Source organism: Chrysochloris asiatica, unplaced genomic scaffold, assembly GCF_000296735.1.
Source record: "Chrysochloris asiatica unplaced genomic scaffold, ChrAsi1.0 scaffold00042, whole genome shotgun sequence".
NCBI lineage: Eukaryota > Metazoa > Chordata > Mammalia > Afrosoricida > Chrysochloridae > Chrysochloris > Chrysochloris asiatica.
In genome coordinates this window covers 8,662,596-8,678,513 of record NW_006408560.1, presented here as the reverse complement: position 1 = coordinate 8,678,513, position 15,918 = coordinate 8,662,596, and the positions used below count along the sequence as shown (strand labels likewise).

Sequence of the window (15,918 nt, the reverse complement as noted above, 5' to 3'; positions counted from 1 at the left end):
GACAATGTGTCCAAAGTATGAGAGATGAAGCCTAGCCATCTTGGCCTCCAAGGAGCACTCTGGTTGTAAACACTATACCCTGGCTCAATAACATTGCTCCCCACAGAAGTTATTGCTGTTGTTATTTTTGCGGGAGCAGAAAACCTTGTCTTTCTCCCACAAAGCAGCTGGTGGGCTCAAACCACTAACCTTGTAGTTCACAGTCCAGTACTTGTCCTCTAGAGCCACTGCACACCCCCGACCCTGAGGTGTACTGGATGACAATCCTGGTACCATTATATATGTATACTGATACTGAACACTTGAATAAATGAACTACAGATGGGGGGGGGGGGAGGAACCAAGCTTCTCACTATAGGAGTAAGAGTTTACAAATCACAAGAGGAGGAAGCCAGAATGATACATGTGGTAATGGACCAGAGGTAAAAGATACTAATTAAGAAGCCATGTTTAATTTAATATATATACAAATGACTGCATATAGAATGACTTCTAAATATGTATGTACAGAGTTAGTATGTTGTTGTCAGTTGCCTTTGAGTAGATTCCAACTGAGCCCAAGTGTTACAGAGTAGCAGTGCTCCCTATGGTTTTCTCTGCTGTAATCTTAATGGAAGTAGATCATCAGACTGCTCCTGTACAGTACAGCTGGGGAGTTCAAGGCACCAATGTTTAGATAAACAGAACAAAGCTTTTGTACTGCGGAGTATTTCTTTCTCCTGTCTGCTGAGAGACTCTAAAAGAAATGACAGCTGAGTAGCAGCTACTTCACCTAGAGCCCAGATCTTGGTTCCTAATACTACTCTCCTATAAAAGGAATCAGGGCCCTTAGATAAATGGCAGTTTCTAGTAGAGGGTCAGAAAATAGCACAAGATGAGTCTGAGGCATCTCTGAGTACCAGAAAGCATGGAAATACTTAAAAAAACAAAAAAACATATTGATGTAGGTATGTCTAAAGGGCACAAAGGCCAATTGAAATAACTTTCAATGGCCCAAACTAGAACAACTAGAACAAATAAGGTCATGTTATAATCCAAAGTATAAAATGAATATCCACAAGTCTATACTGGTAAAAATAAGTGACTGAATAAACCAATAAGTAAGGAGAATAGTCTCTTGTGTAAAAGAATTCCAAACAAATTATCCAGCTACTCCACCCTAAAGGAAGAGGAGCATAATTACATGTGGGCTGCACATAGTGACTTCTGTCCAAAAAGTACAGTCTAGAAATGGTCATGGGAAGAATCACTACAATGGAGAAACCTGACCAGCCAGGCTATCAGGGTCAACATCGATGGTTATAATTATTCACGTTGACAACATGTACCCTTTAGATGAAATGATAAAAATGTCACTTTACTTCTGTGTCCTTCTGCTCCAAAACCCACAATCACAATCTAATCACGGGGTTGCCATGAGTCGGGATCAACTCAAAAGCAATGAATTAATAACAGCATGGAATGAATTATTGCATTTTCTGTCATGAAATGAAACCAAGATCTAAAATCTTCAAAGCAGAAAAAATGCTATAGCTTTAAAGAGCTAAATGGTTTTTTATTTTCATTTAGGAAGTTAGAGTCACAAAACAATTTTACTAATTGCCCTTTATCCCTGTCCCCAAGTCAAAAAGCAAACCAAAAAACTAACTACCTTCCCTCTCTCCATGATTTACTGAAACCATTTTCAAACCTGAACAAGTATCTAAATACAAATGACTAGTAAAACTACTAATCAAAAGCATAGGCTCACCGGCTGGAGACTTGACCCAGAGAGGGAGAGGGGCTGGGCGCTGATGACCAGGGAGCAGGCTTGCAGGGTATACCCTTTGGTTGGTTGATGATGCGTAGAGGGGCTTGTAACCATGGCAATAAAATGATATACGATAGGATGAAAGTAAAGCTAATGTTCTCCCATGTAAACGATCACATAATTCGCAATAAAACATTTATATATATATATATATATATATATATATATATATATATATAAATAAACACACACATACAGGCTCACCAAATTACCATCAATTTCAGTTTTCTCTTCTTGATTTTTGAAGACCATGATCACATCGTGGAGATGGTGTGCCGTGGAGTCGGTTCCGACTCACAGCGACCCTGTACGGGGTTTCCGAGGCTGGAAATCTTTCCTGGAGCAGAAAGCCTTCTCTTTCTCCCGCGAAAGAGAAGGTAGTTTTGAACTGCTGACCTTGAGGTTAGCAGCCCAATTCGTAACCACTACACTACCACAGCAGCCTTTTATTTTAATGCAGTAATTCTGACAGATTAGTCTTTGCTGGGGGAAGAGAAAGAATAACTATCTTACTCAAACTACTGCCAAAATTTAAAACAAAAACTTGAGCTATAGATTCTGAGTCTGATGATCTTTGGTAAATGGTGGTGGGGGGGAGGGGGTAACAAATAAATATCAACTACACGTAGACCAAAGTATATAGATTCTCAATATTCTATGGACGCTACTTCAGAAATCCCTTGGTGCTTTTTTAAGTATCAAAGCAAGATTCAATCATTATAAGTACCTACACCCATAAATTTAATGCTGGGCAAACGGGAGTATTAATGAAAATAAAGTTTGGCTCTGGCAGGGTTGAGGAACTGAGAAGTATCTCCATCAACATCTGTTGTTTGTTGTTATGTGCCGTCAAGTCAGTTCTGACCCATAGTGACCCTGTACAGGGTTTCCAAGGCTGTAAATCTTTACGGGAGCAGAAAGCCTCATCTTTCTCCCGCAGAACAGCTGGTAGTTTTGAAATGCTGACCTTGCAGTTCACAGCCTGATTCATAACCACTATGCTACCAGAGCTCCTTTCTTCCCAAAAAGGGAAAGAAAAGAACAAATAACCTGTCAAAAAGCTGCTAACCATCAATGGAACTTTTTACCCTTGGCTGAGTATTTCACAAAGAATGCTACCTGAGGTGGGAAAAGTGCAAACAAGGCTCATCTATCTTTCAACCTTAATAACTCCAGCCAGGAGAAGGTACTCAGGTGTGTATAAGAAGGTTTCAAAAGTTCATGGAAAAATTCTATTATCTTTACAATCAGTATGAAAGCATTATAACCTGGATCAGAAGATATATTTCTGAACAAATTAATACATTTGTCATTCAAGAAAAGGAAGTATAAGAAGTCTTAAAGACTTTATAAAGTATTAGAAAATAGATATAAAATATAACCAGACTATTCAGAAGTAAAGTTTATTTGTTATCTGATGATTACCTGTTAAGGTCAATGTAACTAACTTATCACAAAGAATAAAAACAAACATTCAATTTCCCTTCAAACACAATACAACATTCCAGACTTAGAATCTGGTGGCACAATGGTTACAAGTCAGGCTGCTAACCTCAAGTTCAGCAGTTCGAAATCAAGAACCATTCCACAAGAGAAAGATGAGGCCTTCTGCTCCTGTAAAGAGCGATAATCTTAGAAACTCTATACAGAGTGGCTAAGAGTTGGAATCAACTCCACGGCACACCACCACCACCATAATAAAATTAAGGTTTACATAGAAACACAATAATGGTTTTTCTTCATTTACTTTCAGATTTTTTCCCTTATTTTTAACCTTTATACTGGTTCCACTATTTGAGGGAGAAATACTAACAATTTTGTGCTTTCTACTATGGATAGCAGTAAAAATTATGCTTATAAAATATGCCTTTCAATTATGGAAGCAATTTAAAAGTGAGGATATGCTTTCTTTCATTAGAAAAACATTGGGAAAGTTTTAAGTAAAATTTAAAAGTAATTAAATTGGTTTTTCAACAAATTTTTAAATACAAACATTGATTCCGAGGATAGCAAGATGAAGTAAGGAGGAACAAAATAAATGCACTGGCATTTAAAAAGCAAACCTTCATTTCATGTGAATTCCAGTAATACTCTCATTACATTGTTTTACCTCATGAAAACCAAGGAACCGTGGTAGCATCGTGGTTATGAGTCAGTCTGCCAATCTCACCGTCAGCAGCTCGAAACTACCAGCCGTTCCACCAAAGATGAGGCTTTCTGCTCCTATAAAGATTTACAGCCTCGGAAACCCTATGCAGGGTCACTGTGAGTTGGAACCGATACCATCACCTCCACCTCATGAAAACTAAACGTACCAAGTTTAGCATGAAAAAAATTAAGCACAGGGTCCCTCCTCACACAAGAGAGAATTATCAGTGAAGTCTTAAAAAATAAGCTCAGACACTAAAACTATGAACATATACATCACTGATTTATCTTTCTATTTTGTTTTTTCAAACTTTTGTCCTTAAAACTTGGTGGTTCTATCAAATCTCAGGCTGGATATGACAATGGGCTACTACTTCACACATGTGGGACAATGAATGTTAGAGATGGGTAAGATAGTTGCTCATAGTATTGTGGTTTCCCCACCCTCTGCTGTACCCCATTTCTGAGGATCCCTCACTCCACTGTTTGCCAACAATACAAGCACAACTAACACTGAGATCTGATATATTCTGGGTCACTGCCCACATTGTTGTTGCTGTTATTGTTAAGTGCCACTGTGTCAATTCGACTCACCGTGACCATGCATAGGTTTTCTAAGGAGTGGCTGGTGATTTTGAACTGCCAACCTTGTGGTTCAAAGTGACCTTGCGTTCCAGTGTTTATCCTGTAGTGCCACACCAGGACTACATAGATAACTTAAATGTAACTCTTTAAATGAGTTAAATTTGGTATATTCAACACAGTGAAAGAATGAAATCTACTTGTTTTATCATCAACTTTAGTTTGCAAGTCAAATAAATTGCCACAGAAGCAAGTTTAATTTTTGAAATTTCTATTTCACTATTAAAGGAACCCTGGTGGCACAGTAGGTTATGCATCATACAGGGTTGGTGGTTCAAACCCACTAGCTGCTTCATGAAGGAGAAACTCTGTGAGACTGTCTACTTCTGTAAAGATTTAGTCTTTAAAACCCCATGGTGATGGTAGTGTGCTGTGGGAGTCGATTCTAACTCATAGCTACCCTGAAAAACCACAGGGTTTCCGAGGCTATCAATTTTTACGGGAACAGAAAGCCTCTTTCTCCCACGAACAGCTGGTAGTTTCGAACTGCTAATCTTGAGGTTAGCGACCCAACCTGTAGCCACTATGCTACCAGAGCTCCTTATGGAGCAGTTTAATTCTATCTTATAGTATAATTATGAGTCAGAATCTACTCAACTATTATTTCAGAATTACTGCAAAATGCAATTAAAAGCACAATTCCTTATGTTTAGGATAAGTTTGATCTGGGGTCACAGACTGCATCTGAATCCCAACCACCCATTTCCTAAATATTCAATTTGTCCCAAAAGAGTGGGAAGAGTACTGAGACATTGAGGGGATTGCAACTAATGTCATGAAACAAAATGTGTATAAATTGCTGAATGGAAAACTAATTCACTCTGTAAACTTTTACTGAATCTACAATTGAAAAAAAAATCAGCATCCCCAAAGATATTGTATATAAATGTGGATAGTGTAAATCTACCACTACTACTGAAAAACCAAACAAGCAAGCAAAGACAGACCAAAATACTATTATGTATGAAAGCATTTTTAAATTAATGGCGAGATACCATTTTTAAACGATTTTGGTTAATGTGTTGGACTGCAAAGTCAATTTGAACTTAAGTTCGGTGGTTCAGGTTCACCAGTTGCTCCTTGGAAACCCTATTCAGGGTTGCTATGGGTGGGGAATGACTCCATGGCACTTAATAACAACAACAACAAATGCCCCTTTAGTATTCTAATATCCTCTTTTAGTCCAAATTAAACTTGGACTATTTATTTGGAAAGCTGAGAAACACAGACTATAGTTTTTATAAGTCTGTAATGTGTTTCAACATTTGAAGAAAGGTCTAGCAGGACTTCTTACATATCAGAAATATAAAAAATAATTGGGTAGGGAAAAGAAATCTATAATTATCAGCATAAAACTCGCAAGGGAAATGTAGTGTCACATTTCCTTGGATTCAAAACACCCGGTAGAAAAAAACAAAATCCATTTCTGTTTCCAAGTAAAGACAGGTACAGTTTATGATTCTTGAGAAAACAGGCCCCAAAAGACCCCAATACCAGACTCAAAGTGACCATAATATGAGGTAAAAAGAACGAAGTAACCCTCATGGGGCATTTGGTAGACAAACTACAGGGAAGGTTACAAACTTTATAGCTGATTAAATTGATCAGTGAGAGGAAGAAGTTTACACAACTTTCACAGAAGTCATCTCACTTTCCAAGATCTTCATATACTCTTTTAATCAACCTCTCAATTTTTAAAATATGCTAAAGAAACATAACTAGATCGGTACAAAGATATCAAAGTGCTAGAGTATTTGGGAGGAAAAAAAGACAACTTCCTGGTTAATCTCACTGAATAGTTCATAGAGTAATGAGCAGCTGGGGGGATGTCCACAAGCAGCTGACTCTGCAGACCGCCCTGTACTTTTCCAAAGAGAAGGAAGCTAATTACTTGTGTTTCAAGTCCACAGAATACTCGCAGCCCTGTCATCTAGTCTTGCTCTGAGGTCTGACATGATTCTGAAGAATATTAAACTTCAGATAGCTTAAGCAAAAGCAAATCACTTTTAATGTTTTCACAACAAAGGAAGTTATGAGAGGAAGTACACAGAAGAATACTCAAATACAGCTCCTTAGCAAAGCAAATACCCTGCACATAAGGTGCATTTCCTCACCTATTATGAGAAGGTTATTTAGTTGGTAAGGAGCAATAAATAATGAACAAAAGACACCACATACATATGATACCATACCCAAAATGTAATCCCGAAGTACTCATTACATCACTCAGGGAAAGCAAAAACTCACTAGAATCATCAATTCTTACACTTATTTCAAGGATCTTTCTATAAATTTTCATTTTGAAGGCGTAAATCTTAAAGCTTCCATCTGTCTTAAGTCCCCTCAGCTCCTGACAACATGCTGTATACTAAAAGATTTCAGTTAAAGACGGTGTCTTTAAATCAGAAGAACGGACTTGGTGCAAACAACATCACAGATAGGGCAGAGTACATGAGGGCCTGCAGCATACGGATGAAATTTACCAAGAGTATCATCATTTAAAACATGAAGGAAATAGAAATGGATTGAGACTCAGATGGATTGAACTGTGAAATAAAGTGCATGCTCAAGTCAAAGACACGCAGCTCCTCACCAGCTGTTCCCAGCTCTGGATGTTAGAGCTTAGTTGTTCTTCATTCCCTTCTTTATATAGTACAAGTCAGTCTAAGACTAAACGCTTGGAAATTCTTCATTCTGCTTCCTAATAGTGCTGTTCTCTTTGGCCTTGGAAAAGTTATTCAACCTCTTCTGGTAAATAATTAAATAAAAGCTAAATTCATACGAAGTCCTGAATATTGACCCACAAACAGCGATATTCTGACTTCAGAGAATAAAATCTGAATTTAACATTATATTCAAAGCTCTCTGATCTTATTTCAACCTCCCTCCAAAACTACCATCGGCTACAGACAAACAGCCACGTTAGATCCTGCAATGTTAAGAACTTTTCACATCTTCTTGCTGAGTCTATAGTTCCCTCAAGTATATAAAGTCCTTTCCCCTTTCTCTGCCTGCTGAAACTATACTTCAATCACAGTTTACATGTCGTGCATGACTTATCTCCCCACCAATCTTCTCAAGCACATCCACTCTTTCCTCTAAACTCCCATTGTGCTTTTCCTTTATTTCTAGTGTATATTTCATTTTGCCTTACCAAAACCAAACCCACTGCTATCCAGAGGATTCCAATTCACAGTGGCCCTCCAGAGTAGAACTGCCCCAGAGGGTTTCCAAGACTAAAAATCTTTATGGAAGCAGACTGCCACATCTTTCTCCCATGGAGTTGCTAGTGGATTCAAACTACCAGCCTTTTGGGTGCAGCCAAGCATTTTAACCACTGCACCACCAGGGCCCCTGTCATTTTGCCTTTACACACAGTAAATTGTTTACACGTAACTTCTCACTGCAATGGACACTTCTCAAAGGCAGAGATACTGGAACTCTGTGACTCATACAGCCTAACAGTACTTTATACATAGTTTGTGCTTAGTAATGGGACCAGATCTTCATAATGAGGCAATATTAGTAGGCCAACATCAGGAAAGCTGATGCCCTAAATCATCATTTTTCTAACAGTGGATCACAATCTAATGAGTCACAAAGTTAATATAGTGGACTACAACAAACATTTTAAAAAACTAAATACTGAATAAACTAAAAAATTCCAGATGGCACAATGTTAGCAAATACGAGTTTTGATGAGTTTTTTTGTTTGTTTTGGGAGCGGGGGGGAAGGATACTGGGTTGTAATATAAAATTTATCTTTCATATGTGAGTTGCACATTTTTTAAAGTATTAAAAAACTGTCTCAGTAATTTCTTCCATGTGTGGGACTGGAACTGTACCACCCATACACACATAGGTTCTCACTGGATTGCCTCAGTGAAGCAGAGAACATGTATTCTTCTGATACCTAAAGATCAGAATAAACCTAATTGGCTCTAACCTAAACCATATTTTTTTGTCAGTAATACCATCATCTATCTAATGAACTCACCAAATATCACATTCACCAAGCATTACAAGTAATCCTAAATTTTAAGTGTTTGTCAACTGAGTCTCTTTGCTTATCTACCAGATCATAGAAATTTCCAATGGAACTTACTTAGCCTTAAAAAAAAAAAAGTTATCCTTGAAAACATGCAAAACAAACTAGTCAGTGACAGTTAGAGAATTGTTCTTCACAATAATATACATAATCCAGACAAATCTTTATGCTCATAATTATAGATATTCCAGTCAGACCAACACTGTAAAAGTGATTTCTGAGGGAAAGGTAAATGCTATTTTCAAATGTAGTTTGATTTGTTGCAAACTCAACTACTTATAAAGTTAAAATATCTTGGGGTTACAATTTGACTGCCATTTTCTCTTCACTGATAATCAACCTTATAAAGATAGTAAAAATAAGGACAAAAAAAATGCCTGCTTTGGTCACCTGTCTCCTACCCAATTCAACATTGGAGCAGAGGTTGGGGGAGGATAAATATATATGACAGTTACATTTCACAATTTTTTCTGCAGTTGCTACCCAGCTGATTCTAACTCATCACAGCCCCATGTGTTTTAAAGTAGAACTGCTCCATAGGATTTTCAACTGCTGTGGTCTTTTGCAAGTAGATCTCCAGGCCTTTTTCCTGGCTAGATTCAAACCGTCAACCTTTTAGTTAATGGCCAAGTGTTTAGCCATAGAAAATGTGAATGTTTCACAATACTCAACTCAAAGTTCAATCATTATCCAAGTTTATATGGATGTGACTGAATTTTAAGAACTTTAAGCAACTATTCAGAGTTAAGAATAGTTGAGAAAATAGAGACTTGGTGGTGGCAAACAAAAAATATTCTAGATTTACAGTCCAAAGACCTAGGTTTAAATCTAGTTGCTACATTTAGTGCAACACTCAGTTTCCAGTTTTATAAAATCAGAGACAGCAGTACTCCTGGATACAATCAGCAAGTATTTATTGAATAGTACTTTCTATGTGTCTGACAGCTACAGCTCTAAGGTAGTCCCTGCTCTCAATTGGTTTGTAATCTCCCTATCTCACTAGGCTGAAGTGAAACTCAAATGCAAAATTAAAATGCGGTATGATGATCAAATGATTGGTGAGTAACCTGCTGGGCATAAACTGAGCCATCTCAGAAGTAGGGAAGTGGTAATGGTGGTGGAGGTGCTTCACTACCATCAAGGAAGAGCCGGAAATGGAGTTTGTCTTTTGAACCCTGAGATCCCTATACAGTGAACCTCCTTGACTTTGGTGATAGAGCTATAACACCAGAGGAGTGGCATAGGGACAGCAGAACTAGAGTACAAGACAAAGCAAAGTCCACAGAGCAAGTAAAGCTGAGTGCCTTTGAGCAGGCTTATTTGTGGAATTGGGGCACTTAATTGGGAAGCTAGGTTTGCTGACTGATGGAGCTATACAGTGAATGCCTTTGGACCTCTGCTTACAGTGGAGTGGTGTGCCCTTTGGGTATTTATCAGTAGCATTAAAGGAGCTTTGTAACACTGCTGGAGCAGGGAGTCAGAGAGAAGCCTGCCTGTGGGGATAGCCAAGAGATTGTCCTAACTGGAAGAACTGTGCCCTGAGCATTTCTAGTCCTGAATTGTAACCTGTGATCTTCCCGAATTAACTCCATTAACTGTGAGTATGAGTTCTGTATGACACTGCAATGAATTACCCAACTGACACTGCAATGAATTACCCAATCAGCTCAGCAGAGAGTGCTATAGGAGGGATGGTTGGTTCATTTTGTGTTAATTTGCTCTACTTACCTAACCATTTTAAGGAGCCCTGGTAGTGTGGTATGATAGACACTGGACTGCTAATTACAAGGACGGCAGTTCAAACACACTAGCAGCTAGAAAGAAAGCTGAGGCTTTCTGCTCCCAGCAGGATTTATAGCCTTGGTAACCCTAGGCAGGTTGGCTGTGAGTTGGAATTGACTCAATGGCAGTGGGTTTATTTGGTCCTAAACCATTTATCTTTATGACAACAGCTAAGCAAAAATTTATAAAGTATAGATGAATCAGATATAGTAGGTAGTCCACTATCTACTTAACTGACTTTCCACTTAGATTACAATTCAGAAGCCTAATAAACTCCTACAGTTCTGTAGGTATAGGCTTAGCTCATGACTCAATATAATCAGGAAGATCAACTGAGAGCCCAAAGTCTACAATCTGTAGGTTCACCCCAGGTGTGTAATTGGAGGGCTGTCTGCACTACCCATGCCTGGCAGTCCCCACTCCCACTAATATGGAGTTGATTCCAATTCATAGCATCCCTATAATAAAGATTTCTAGGCCCCAAGCAGTCCTCTGGTTCTGTCCTACTGGAAGACAATTCCTACTGGCCCTTTAATGTTACATACATTTGCCCTCCCCTTGAAACGAATGACCCAACCCTACTCTCAGTAAATTCATCACCATCACCTTCACTTGCTTAACCTCTACTTACTGCACACACCGCTTTTAAATCACTGAAAAGAATATTTCCTGCACTAAACCCAAATATCACTGCCACTGAGTTGAATCCGACTCATTGTGACCCTATAGTACTACAGGCTAAATAAGAACTGTACGCACCTGTTTCAACTCATCTGCAAATTCCATTTAAAGACTTCAAAGACTCAGTTAGAAACTGATCTGGTTTGTAACCCAGGGATTGTGTGAATAACTCCAAAAGCCTAAGAATCTGTACTTTTGACAAGCACCCAAGTGATTCTTGTATGCTAACGCTTCAGAACCACTCCCAAAAAAAGTCTTCCTTGGTCAAACAGAACCATCAGAATGGAATTAAAGAAAATGCAGACACACTGTGGATAATAATGTAACTAATGACACTGAACAATATGTATAAAATTGTCAAATGGGAACCTAATCAGCTATGTAAACTTTCGCTGAAAACACAATCAAATACTTTTTTAAAAATTTTTTTAAAGTTTTCCCTTTGAAAAAATTAAATGAAAAAAAAAAAAAAAAAGTTTTCCCTTTGGTCAATCACCATGACTTCAAACACCATTACCAACATCTACCTGGAAAATCTGAGCCTAGTAGAATTCCGTTACTGTTACGAATGTCATTTTGCACTCAATTGTACATGACTCACATTTGTAAAAATCTTGCATCATCAACCTCTTTTTATTCAGTGATTTTCAAACTTTCACATAAAAGGAAGCCCAAATCAATAATCATGAGATATTAACAAGTTATTAAAATTAACTGACTCACAATAAACAAATCGATATTACAGCTTTAATTTCCCTAATGGTCTTAACTTTCACCAAGGAAAGCTGATGAGTATATCTATCAAGGAGGACAGTACAATGGGGGGAATTCAAAACATTTGTGGGAAAATGGAATTAAAAGATAATGAATTTTTCCACAAATATTTTCAAGTCCCCTCATATATACTCTGGTTGTTGTTGTTGTTATGTTCTGTCGAGTTGGTTCCAATCCATAGCAACCCTGTATACGGTTTCTGAGGAGCGGCTGGTGAGCTTGAACAGCCAACCTTGCAGTTCAAACCAACTTTGCAGTCCAGCAGCACATAAACCCACAGCGCCACAACCAGGACTCTATATTCTCTGACTGGCATTTCAAATGCTCAAGTCAACTTTAGGTGTCCATACTTAAAGACTACACTGCCCAAATAACAAATAAACTAGCCAACAGAGCTAGTATGGCAAAGATACAGTGCCATATACATATCCATTGCACACTTAAGCCTTCCTGAGGGTGTCCCTCAAAAAACCAACCAGGAGCCCTTGGGAATACTTTACACTTTCAGAAAAGTAACCTGAAGTCAAATATTACTTCACATATTATATAATTAGTGCAAAGACATTTTTATTTTGGTTCTATTTGTTGACAGCACTCTTTACTCATTAGCCTCCAGGTTCATACACATCAAAAGAAAGACACTCAATGTGTGTTACACTGGGAAAAATTACAAGGTGGAGACTAATATTACTAATCAAAAAAACTTCCCATCTGCAGTAAATTTAGGGCCCCGAGGGTTTGTTCATACGGCAGTAGTAAGCCCTGCAACATGCTTCCCTCCCAAACCAGTTAAAATCTTGACAGGCTTGAAGGGAGAAAGGACAAACTGAACCATGCTGGCTTCAATTTAGTCTACATACTGTTTTAAGATTCAGTGAAGACCGGGCATTGGTAAATAGATTTAAAACTGATGCCTGTTGTGTCCAAGCCCGTTATCTCTTAAATCTCAGATCCCAAAGTCACTCTGTTCTTTCACAGCTCTATTAGTTGTCCAAATAACTATAACATATGAACATTGGGAAAAACAATTTGTAGCTAGGGAAGAAGAACCTAAAATAGGGGGAAGTTTTAGTTAAATATCAAGGTCTAGATCTCCAGCTATGACTTGATACAAACTACATCTACATACCTGTCCCTAACCCTAACCCCAGCTGCCACTTCCTAGCTTTCCTGGGACACCAGGGAGGTTAACTTAAAGAAGTTAGGTAAGAGGCAGAGAAAGCTCTAAGGAGTGTTGCCTAGAGAATGCTACATACAGGAAAATCAGCAACAACCTAAGTGAGATCAAAACAAGTAGCAAGCACCAGTTTCCCTCAAAAAGCAAGTCTGTTTGGTGGCTGATACTTTCCCCTCACTCGAAACCTTATAAAGATGCAAACTTTGAAAGGTTAGGAAAGAGAAAGAAACTATACAGTTGTGTCAGCAAATTTACCAATTAGTTCAGCTGTGTTGAAACTAGCACTGTGTCCACTATGATACCAGAGAAACTTGAAATAATTTGGAAATCAAATTTACACACATCAAGAAAAACTGGGAAACCAATACTAGATTACTGATCATCACAACCTTACAGAAAAAAGGTCCTTGAAGTGCCCTGTACACTACAGAATGTTCTCTCCTCACCACCAAGGATATGTCTTTTCTCCTAATTTACAGGAGGAAGGGAACCTGTTCTAGGGGGAATCATCTGCGGGCTCTTATCAATACCTAGTTCATACTTGGGCTCTGCTGTAGAAACATCTAAGGCAAGAATCCACCAACTATGTTTGTTACTTACATTATTTTGTAAGATATTTACATATATACTTTATAAGTATGAAAAGCACATATATAACTAGTCAAGAAAGCTTTCCCACTGCAGTAAAATTTAGAGCCCAGAGGGCTTGTTCACACTGCAGTACCAAACCCTGCAATATACCTCTTTCCCAACCAGCTAAAATCTCATCAGGTTTGAAAAGAGAAAGGATAAACTGAATAAAATTGGCTTCAATTTCATCTAACTACCATTCCAAGAGTCAATGAGAATATATATATATTTGTCCCCTGGCTACACATGTCTGACTTCAGAGCAATTCCTACTTGTCTTTTAATGTTACATAAATTTACCCCTCACTTAGAAATTATTGAACCAACCTCTACTCCCAACAAATTTATCACAATCACCTTCACTTGCCACACATACAGCTTTTAAATCACTGAAAAAGCTTCGAGTCTTTTCTTGCGCTCAAGTAAGACTACCATGTGCACCTGTTCCAATTTACCTACAAATTGTTAAAGACAGGGTTAGGAATGGATCTCATTCGTAACCTGAAGACTACCTATAAACAAGTCCACACACATGTGTATATACATATACAGATGTATATATATATATGTTGCTGTTGTTGTAAAGTGCTGTCGAGTTGGTACCAACTCATAGCAACACTGTGTAGGGTTTCCACGGAGCGGCTGGTGAGTTTGAACTGCCAACTTTGCAGTTAGCAGTTCAGTGCTTATCCTACAGTGCCACACCAGGACTCCTCGTTCTATGTGTACTACCTTCCAAAAGATTAAGCCATAGTGCCAGACAACACTAGAAAACTATAATAATACATTAATGGAAAAAGACAGCACCTATTTACAGAAAAGACAGAAGATAAGTATAGTATTTCCAAACACTTGCTTTGGTGAGCTATTCTAAGGTGAAGGGATGAGGAAACAAAATGAGCGGATACCAGAGTAAGAATTTCAAGGATAAAGGGAAAGGGGCATAAGGAGAAGAAGGAATGGACTTCTGTACAGGCCAGATGTTCAAGACACTGGCCCCCTTTGCAAACCTTGCACAAATCTACTATTTTACTAGAGACTGAAGGCTGTGGAAAGTACAATGAAACTTATGAAAAATGAGGAAGATTTTATGAGGGCAAATACAAGCATGGAGGTAAAGAGCAAAGAGTGAAAAAAGAATCCACACTATAGGTTCAGTAAGCAGAGAAATCCAAGACCCAAGGCTGCTGAAAATGGAAACAATGAAAGCATACACCTACAAGTCAAACAACAATCGCTACACAAATTTCAATACAATGTACAATATCATAAATGTTAACACCTGGGTTAGGGTAGTGAAGGAGGTGGGCACAGAAATGACAACAGGCAGCATCCAAGGAAAGCTTGAGGGACCAGTGAAGATGAGGAGTAATAGGGAGAGGGACTGCAGCAGGAAAAGAGGGTGGGATGCAGCAGAAGAAGGGGGGCTTTAAAAAATGAGGCAGGGAAAGCAGCCTAGAGGAGAGAAAGAATAGGATCAAGTGTGGGATCGCTGAGAATACAAGAAAGACAATGGAGATGAAATGGCATGTCCTGAAAAATTAGAGGGTCAAGGACTGGAAAGAGGGGTGCAGTTTGGGAGAAGAGCTAAAGAGAGCTCTACCTGACTAAAAAGATGAATGAGCAAGGTACAGGAGTGAAGAGCAGGAGCTGGAGCAGAGATTCACTCTGAGGGATGCGTGATGGAGACACCAGATTTCAAAACCGGGTGTAAAACAAGGGCTACTGAGACGGGAACTACAGTGTCAAAGACTAAATATGGAATGCAAGGGTCAGAAAAGAAGGTATAATCTTGGAGTATAAACACAAAAAGGTGGGGAGGTAAGGGAAAGAAAGAACACGATAGAATGGAAAAATATGGGGGATGCCAAACCAAAAGGACACGGTAGGGAAAGAAAAAGGAGTGCAGTGATTCTGGAGGAAAAGTAGGCGCGGACGAGTGGTCCTGCCTACTTATTCTAGAGGGCAGAAGGGACAGACCACAGGGGATGACCAGAGTGGTGGAGAGCAAGAAACTATGATGCTAGACATGCCAACTTGGGGAGGACACACACGGTAGTGGCTGGGTCAGAAAAGGAGATGCTGTCAGTAAGGAGAAAAGGTTCATCTTGTAAAGCGAGGGGCAAAGAGGCACAGAAAAGCAGCGTGCCAACGCGGGAGGGAAAGGGGCAGGAAAGGAGGTGAAGCCAAAGGACTGGGGTCGCAGGGACACAAACTGGAGATTTCG

General features: G+C 38.8%; 1 protein-coding gene across 1 annotated transcript in view; it reads right to left on the bottom strand.

Annotated features, from left to right (window-relative positions):
* Positions 1-15,918, bottom strand: part of SNX27 (sorting nexin family member 27) — a 113,226-nt gene that overhangs the window by 96,687 nt on the left and 621 nt on the right. The window lies entirely within an intron of this gene.